The 9,232-nt window shown below is 38.2% G+C and overlaps 1 long non-coding RNA gene across 1 annotated transcript; it reads left to right on the plus strand.

Annotated features, from left to right (window-relative positions):
• Nucleotides 1-39: 39 nt before the first annotated feature.
• Nucleotides 40-6,642, plus strand: LOC115597897. Its single transcript, XR_003987237.1, has 3 exons — nt 40-165; nt 6,144-6,175; nt 6,590-6,642. It is a non-coding gene; the product is annotated as an uncharacterized LOC115597897 (long non-coding RNA).
• The last annotated feature ends 2,590 nt before the right edge of the window (nt 6,643-9,232 follow it).

Raw genomic sequence — 9,232 nt, forward strand, 5'->3', positions numbered from 1 at the left:
CCCTTCCTCCCGCCGCTATCGCAGGCAGCTCCCTCTCCGGCGGCCTCTCACAGAGGAAGGGCAAGAGCTGCGCGGAGGCGGCCGGCTGGCCCCACAGGCCGGGCTGAGGCCGAGGAGGAGCCGCTGGGTCAGCCCGTTCACAGGGGACTCTCAGAGCCGCTCGAGGTGATGGCGGGTTCAGTCCTGAGGGCTGAATGTTCAGTCCTGAAGTGCTGATCCCGGGGAGGGTCTGCCTTGTGGACTGAGGAAACAGTTTTCTTATTTTGGTTTTTTTCTTTGTTTCTTTCTCTCCGCCTCCTTCCTCTTCCTACCTTATCTCTTCCCTGTTTGTATATCCCAATTGCATGATACTTGCACGTCAAAAATGCAATATTCTACTCATTTTATGGAGCTGTTATCCTTAGCACATCCCCACCTCCCTAGCAGTCAGCTTTGCTGCTTCCTCCTCTTCTTTCAGCCATCCTCCTACTCACACCTAGTTCCATATAATTCACCTAAATTACCACTGCAGCCACTCATTTCTGTAATCTGTTTAACAACTTGTCTTTACATTAAAATTTCATGCATGAGATTTTAAAAGCCTAAAACCTGGGGAGTAACTATTTCCATGGTATTTGGCAAGGAAGGTGAATAGCAGTAGGGCACCACCAGCTTAGCTCAATAGCTAAATAAATGAATGGCTTTATTCTAAAGCACTGTGCATCCAGCAGTCTACAAAGTCAAACAAAAGTATGCCAAACCCACTGCTTTTGTAGCGAGTGGAATAATTTACCCAGTGAGCAACAGGATGAACTAATAGCCCCTTTGAATAAAATTGAGTACAAAATCTTGGCATTCGAGTCAGGTTCATTTATCTAGTACATATTTGTTTTAAATTCCTCTGAAGGCAGGTGTGTGTTCACAGCGTATGCCCTCTGGTGGCAAAGAAAAGTGCCGGAGAGAGGGAATTAGAGCAGATCAGTTCCTGCTCTGCTGAACGAGTACATTCCACAAGGTCAGCAGCCAGCTGGCCAGGGGAGAGCTTTGCTGGAGAGGAGCTGACACTTCCAGAGGTGTTCAAATAGGATTCCCTACACTGGACAAAAAATGAACTTGTGTTATGAACAACACTTCACAACTCGTGAATGTGACATTAATTTATCTGAATTTTTGTGTTTGGAGTGCTAGAGCTCAAAAGCTCTAAAGCTGTTGTGAGCTACATGCTAAGATCTATCATCTTTCTTATCCATGAAGGTAGGAATGACAGAAGCTTAGATCAAAGAGAAGCATTTGTTTGAAGATGTGGGTATCTGTATAAATATGGATTCTTTGAGTATGTAAGGAATTAATTGCAAGAAAATTATATAAAAATTAAGGCCCTCTTGTGAGGCCAGCTGACTCTTTACTTGAGAAAATCTATAATGACATTTAGCATTTAAATTGATTTAAGAGAAATGCAGTCTGCATTTTTATAATGAATGTTCCCAGACTTTCACTGAAAGTCGGCTTTGTAAGAGATGCAAATGACAACCTATTTAATAGCTGTGCACTGAAACAGAAGCTGCCCTCTTTGCACTGAAGATGTGTGAGAGTGTGAGATCTGCAGATCCAAAATAAGGCACTTAAAGTAACCCAAAATAATCAGCACCATCCTGTCCTAAGACAAGGATAAAATAGTAATGAGAGGCAAACTTTGAGCACTGGTGAGCCTGTGAGAATGTAAAACAAATGACTAATTAATTTAAAGGCTCATATACAATACTAAGTAGCATTGCTATTAGCTGTCCCTGTGTATACATTTTGCATTCTCATTGCAGTTACGTTTGTGTAGGGTTAGCAATAATCAAATGTGATATACAGGTAATAAAAGAAACACTCTCATCTCCTGCAGACATCCAGGAATGGACGCACAGCCTTATCTTTAGCTGGAGATCTAGACTCCATTTTTTAGGGAAAAAAACTGTATGACATTTCTCTGTCATCTGCTGAGTACCCATTGGGAATGACCACATGCTTGTAAAACCTAATTATAATCTGTGTGTTGAACTGGGCTGTGTTTCTATTGCTCCACAAAAGCAGTCTCCAAAACAATCATAAGTACAGCCAGCTCTTATTCTTTTTTTGATCCCATGTATGAGAAACTAAACATTGGGGGCTGTGATAGAAAACCTGACCAGTGATGTCCATCAGTTAGGATGTGAGAGGCCATGGTAGTCTGCTACCAGTGTGATTTGGCAGTGAGTGCAGTGAGTGATGTTTAACATGTTTGAGTGCTTTGGTGTCCTCACACCACTCTTCACTTGGTGTTTCACAAACTACTTACGAAGAGCCTGTGAATTGCTTATGTGAGGCCCTCCTGGCTGTATTGACACACATAATTTATATCTTGTATGGATTCAGGCAGTTGTACTGCCTGAAGGAGTATGCTTAGGGGATGTCTGGAGAAAAGGCAAACAAGTCTGATCCTGAGTGTAACCTTGGACCTTTCCTGCACAGATGGATTATGGATGGTTATTGAGCCAGTGGTGTTACAGCACAGAATTGTTTATCAAAGTCTGATGTGCTGAGCTACTGTAGGGGCCTCATTTTGTGCTGTGTGTAAGCTGCCATTGTCCCTTCATGGTCTAATTCATATACCAGGTCTGCCTTAGTTTTCTAGCAGTTGCTTCCATTGCCAACCTACACCCCAGTTCAGCTTGAAAAGCACCTTCATTTTACTTGAGGGACAAAGGACTCAGTTACATTATGCAAGTGGAAAGCAGAAACTAGAATCAATTATGCCTGTTGCTCCCTCAGGGGTCTGAATCATGGCATAGTATTTTACAGAAATATTTTTAAATGTCTCTTAAGAAAGTAGACCATAGTCTCATATGCATTATGAGGAAGTTCTGTAAGCTACCAGATTCAAGAGCATGTAATTTTAGCAAAGCTTACTTTTTGAAGTATGTAATCCAGCAGGGAAGGAGAATGAATTATTTAAAACCTAATAGTCATAATTATGAAGAACTAAATTAGCATTAACAGTTTTGAAGTCAAATCTGCATGCTGATGACGAATGGAAATCAGTTGTGTAAGGACAGAGCTTTTCAGGAGTAGTTTTCTACATTGTTTACAGTAGAAAGGCTAATATATCAAATGACATTTACTTACAGATTTTTTTTAGTGAAATCATGAAGGGTATTTGTGTCAAAATCAACTGCTCTGGAGAAAGAAAACTATTTGCCTTGTGTGAATAAGGGAAAAACAGCAGCTGAAGTTTGTCTGCCTATGCAGACCAATCCCTATTCTTCAGGAAAAGCCCTTTGGGCAAAGGACTGGCTTGACACAAGCAAGAATGCTTTTGGGGATGGAAGCTTCCTTGTGAGGTTCAGATACACCCCTTAATAATTCATCTGGAAATACCAATTCATTTCACAGTTGGGGATTAAGTAATGGCATTACTTTTAACCATTATTCACAGCAGCTGCTTTGCCTAAGGATTAGGATCCATGTTGTCAAAGGTGTTAAAGGCAATATATCCCATTCAGATCTCTTGAATTATTCAATTCAGGTATCTCAAGTCCTTCAGTAATCAATATTTTGAGCTGCATTTTTTGTTTCCCCCACACTTGCTCACTTCTCATACATTTCAAAAAAGAGGATGCAGTAACAAAATTATAAGCTTAGATTAACTTCATAAAATGCTCTTTGGAGAACAAAATACGTTCCTACTTCCAAAGACGTTCAGCAGCATTTGACTTTGCATTGAACTATACAGTACTTATGAAGTCAGAGCCTTTTACAAGTTTATATCTTTGCAGGTCTAGAGTATAATGCAGTGCCATATTGTGTCTTAAGCCCCTTTTTTTTCTCCAGGCTTACGATTAATTTATTTTATGAAATTTTTAATAAAGTTTCATTTTCCTTATTTCCTCAAGGTGTTATTTTTGTTGAGCCAGAAGATAGTTATAAAAGAATTGTTCAGATTTCACAGATTCTAGAAAGATCATTTAAAAATCCTGTTCCCTTATACAGCCATGAACTGAGCTTTGAAAAGTATGCAGTTTCATCTTGCAGCAATGACAAACTGTCTTATTATAGACAACTGCAGCAGACAGCTCATAACAAATATTTATTCTTTTCCGTCCAGTAAAAAATACAGCATCTGGAGGTCAAATCATGCAGTCATTTACAGTGATATATATTTGGACTTCCAAGATTTTGGGATATTTATGCTGTTACACATTTTCATAATGCAAATGAGTAGAATTTGACTCTGAAAAATCTAACTATGTCTGGCATATTATTTCTGTTTTGACATCTGTGCTTCTTATCTTCACAACCACTGCTGCTAAAGTTTTAGAAGCCTATCCCTGGTGTAATTTGCCTCTTGGGAATAGCAAACAAAATACTGTGACTGTATCACATTAATGTGCTTATACAATGGCATATTGATAGCCAGACAGCTCTTATGATTCTTTTTTTTCAGAATTTGGAAAAGAAAAAAAAATCTAAAAAACCATCTTTAGCTATTTTTCTCTAAAAATTCTGGCAAAGGAAAGGGTTCCTTCAAGCAAATCTGAAAAATGACTTAGTGGAAAAGTTTTCATGACACACATTTACCAGTGTGTAAAACCTGGAATATAACCTGGAAAGATAACTGAAGTCAGTTGTCTTCTGGTCTGTGCCTATCATTTGGGATATTTATTCAGGCAGAAAATATACCACCATTGGTCAATTGGATTCAACAACCTAATCTAACAGATTAGAGATGATTTTATGGAGTGAGTCCTCCAGCAAACAAACTCTAAGAAGGATTTAAGACAGAGTTTAAATGGTTACATAAGCACCCTGCTCTGTTGCTGTACAGGTCCTCACAGACTTCCTTGGAAGTCAGTGCCAGGTAGATGCTTTTTCCAGCTATAAACCACAGCTTTTTTACTCTTGTATTTAGGTCAGGTCTGGGACTGGACATTATCCAAAAATGTTTATCTGGGAAGCCTTATTGTGAAAGAAATTTGACATTCAGGAACTGTTTCAGTTTATACTGTTAGATCAGACTGAAATAAAGGAGTCATTTTTTACTTTCCTTTGCATTAAAATGTTCTGGTTATAACATATGTTCATCATGAGAAGCTTTGTTATCAAAGCTTTTGTAAATACCAGAAAGGCTAATGAGGAAAGACAGCTGTCAACTGATGTTCCTCAAAGCACAGAAAAAAAATAATCAATCAATAATCAATAATAATAATCACCTAAACAGTGATGTTTCCAGGTAAAGTTCCTCTGCTGCAGATAAAGGTAGAAATGCAGGGAGAGCTGGGCAGCCACGTCACTGTGACAGCAGTTACATTGGGGTCTGTCACAACGAGTAATCTAATAGAGAGCAGAGGGCAGTTCTGGGAGGCATTACCAGTCTTTAACCACAGATATACCCATTAAAGAGCCCAAGTCTTTGGTGTCATACAGATCACTTGAAAACATCCTGAAATCAAAAGTTAGTACTTCAAATCTTCAATACAAAAGAAACAGGACAATGAAATATGCTCCGTTTCTCCTAGCTATTTGTATAGCCTTTATTGACAGTTTTAATCTTCCTGCAGGTTTGTTTGCTGGATTAGAGAACTCACAAATATCCTCCTGAAGGGTTCTCCAGCAATCCTACAAATCCTTAAAAATAAAAGTCAAGTGACATCTTGATTTCTTTTATTGAGAATTTAATTCATGGCTGCTTTCACTCCAGGAACTTAATTCTTTTGGGATTCTTAGGCCTTTCCAGTATTTTAAGATCTTTCTTAAATCATAGCTAGCTTGGTAGAGTGGTGGCTGCAGTAATGCTTGTATTAATGTCATGGGTCATAGAGGACTGAGGTATTGCCTTCTCCAGTCTCAACATTCTCAATCATATCCAGAATTCATTAACCCTTTCGGATATAGAGGTGGATGAAGGCCTCAGCACAGGATCTTCGTACCCTACTTGAAGCTGAGGACCCCTGTTAGAAGTGTGGACTCTTAAAACTTCTGTTTGGAGTGATGGAATGATATTTGGTTATATTCAGCTATGCTGGGTTTACAACTTGCTTATCATATTACTGTGTCATGTCAGTCTCTTTCTATTATTTGTCACTTTCCTAATCATTGTGCTCTCTGCAAATATTGGCAGTGATTTTAGTGTTTTCTTGTAGGTTATTCAAACTAAGTTGAAGAAGAATTCAAGGTCAGTACATCAGCCATTTTTTATTTAATATGCATCATAATGATTTTCTATACCAGTAATTATCTATTTTTTTTAATTTATTGCTGTTTCTCAATCAAAATTTTTTGCAGTCATAGATTGTAGACGTATAAATACAATTATTCTACAGCACTGTTACATTTATCTTTCAAACTTGTATTCTCAGAAAAGAGGAAATTGAATTATCCTGAATACATGTGTACTTCTCTGGACATTCATCTTGATATACATTAATTAAATTATCCTTCTTTATTTCTTAATGGAATCTCATATCAGTCATTTTGTTGCATTGTTGCATCTGGTGTTGATATTGATAGGACTGTAATATCTATGTATCTTTTTTCAATATTGGCACAATCTCTGCTTTCTTTCAGCACAACCTTTGCTTTCTTTCAGTGCTCTGGAATTTCTCCAGTGTTTGAAAACTAAGTATGAATATTAACAGTCCATAATGCTCTTTTCTGCCTCACTTAAAACTCCTGGATGTGATTAATCTGCACATGCTGATTTGAGAAGTTCTAAATTTAGAACTTGCAGATAATTAGATGTCCCTTGATTTTCCATTTACTGTAAATAAAAAAATGTAGTTTTAAACACTGTGATTAAAGTTCTCTTTTTGTTGCTCTGTTCACCCGCCTGGTATTATACCATTTCACTGTCTGTTCAAAATCCTACAAGTGGGAAGGCCTCTGAACTGCTAAATATTTTTTTTAAAAAAGGTAGTGACATTTTGTTGCAGATTACCTTTGACTTGCATGAACCCTTGGGATAAAGGTCTGCCAGCTACCTTAGCAAATCATGCATTATAAGCAGCTCAGTCCTGTTTCAAACCTTTGCAGGAGGGGGTTGTTGTTCATTTTTCACTTGTTAACATTCTCATTCTTTTGCATGGTAGTTATAAAAAAAAGTCTTTAAAATGAAAACCTTTGATTAGTAGGGTTGTCTATCACAAAGTCTAAATTTCTATGTCATGATAACTATACCGAGGATACCATTTGTTGATTTCCTTTTTCAAAAAGTTTTCAAAATATTTCAAACATTGGAAAAAAGGTACACTAAATACACAAATCCAAAACTGGGAGGGGAGGTGGGGGCAGAGGAAGGACTGAGAGTCATTCACAAAACAGATTAAACCACTGTAACCACAGCCCAAATAGGTGTTGGAGACAAAATAGCATTTGTGCTGACTAAGTCTGTAATTATGCACATGTTCAAGATCAACATCCTGAGCACCCCATGGATTTCACAATAGTAAAATTAAGTCCTGTGCACATTGACAAGGTGGAGCCTCTGGCTGTCAGGAATTCTGGCCTTGTGTTGTTCTTCTGACACCTGCCATTAGCCTTATTTTTGTCTCAGATTTGTACTCTCAGTCAGAGTCCCAGATGGATATTTTCTAAATTATTGTTAAGGAGCTTCAGGTTTGCTGTGTGCTGTCACCTGCATCACTAAAACTATTTCTGTATATGTCCCTAAAGAATCTCTGGCATAGCTGGTATAAGGGAATCGATGATAACAGAATAAATATGTACAAGAATGATAAAATAATTACATTTTTTACCTCAGACACCAAAATTTTGAAGTTGTCTTACATGTCCTGAAATGGAAAATTTAGGGATGCAAAGTAGGATGAGTCCCCAAATCAATGGATCTGGATACTTTACATTATTGAAAAGAGGTATAGAGAAAATTACTTGAGAAAAAAAACAGTAAAACAGCTGTATTAAAAGAAAATGAAGGCTAATGCCCATGCTAGATTGTATGTCTGTGCTGCCTGCTCAATTGTTCCAAACAGGCCATCTTCCTTTGGTCTGGATCTCCTTCTCATGTGGCTAAATTATATGTTTCCCAGTGGGGCCTGCCTTTTTCAGAGCAGTTTTTTAACACACTGGAGCTATTTAAAAGGTATTCCATGTGTCCACAAAATGTCTTAATTTTTCAGATTAGCTCACAGATCACCCACTATTCAAAAGAGCAGAATGGAGCTAGAACAAGAGTGTCAGCTCACTCTGTTGTGACACTGAATTCCCCCATTAGTAAAAGGCTGGGAATTAAAACCAAAATAGACAAAAGTTATTAATTTTCAAGTTTCACCCCCATCTAATTGACAGTGTTAAATCACATTTTAATAAAGTGCAATTTTAAACCTTCCCATGAACACATTCCCTGCCAGCTACTTTTGAGGTGTTGGAAGAGGTGACCACCTCCTGCACATCCACAGCTGCTGGTTGCTGGCCTCTGATCTGCACTGAAACTGCTCTCATAAATGCTCCTAAATACATTTCAGCCAGAGGTTCAGATAAACAGTTTTAAGTTTCTGACAAAGTCCTAGCTGCAGATTTGTCTTGGTGGGTCTGTGTGAAGATGGCCAAGTCTTGGCTACAAATCTGTCCCCAGCACAAGCCTCTCACGTGGATGGAGATGTTTTGGTGAACCTCGCTGGTCATGGCATAGGTTTATATTGTCACTGGGGTTGGTTGCACTGTCCTCTAGTGAGGAACCAGGCTCCCACAGCTGACCTGAAGCACTCTGGCAATACACATTCTTTTAACTGGTGCTTTAGTATTTATGAAGCAGACACACTCATTCATTCACATACAGAAGTCAGGTGTCTCCTCACCATCTGCATTAGGTAGAGAGGATCAATTTTCTCATCCCACTGTGACTTAATGTCATTCATGCAATGTGGCCCTCCCTGAATAATAGATGTGATTATATGTTTTCTGGTAAACAGTTTTCTGTCTTTTCCACTCTACAGGTATGATGTTGAGAAATGGTTGAACAAAACCAAATAACTTTAATTGGTAGGACAAGATGTGTTGAATTATCCTGGATTAATTACTGAGTGATATAATAAAATATCAAAGCAGTTTTCTAAATGGCAGTGAGAAAGAAGAAATACAAGTCATACCAACCCTCCAGCTAGAATTAGACACATATATTGCCTTTGTGTCCTAAATTTATCTTTCAGACTGATTTATATGAAAACAAACCCTCTTGTGACTAAATCTCCTCCTACAAGCCAACTGAGAAGGTTAA

This window comes from Calypte anna, chromosome 2 (genome assembly GCF_003957555.1).
Source record: "Calypte anna isolate BGI_N300 chromosome 2, bCalAnn1_v1.p, whole genome shotgun sequence".
Lineage (NCBI taxonomy): Eukaryota > Metazoa > Chordata > Aves > Apodiformes > Trochilidae > Calypte > Calypte anna.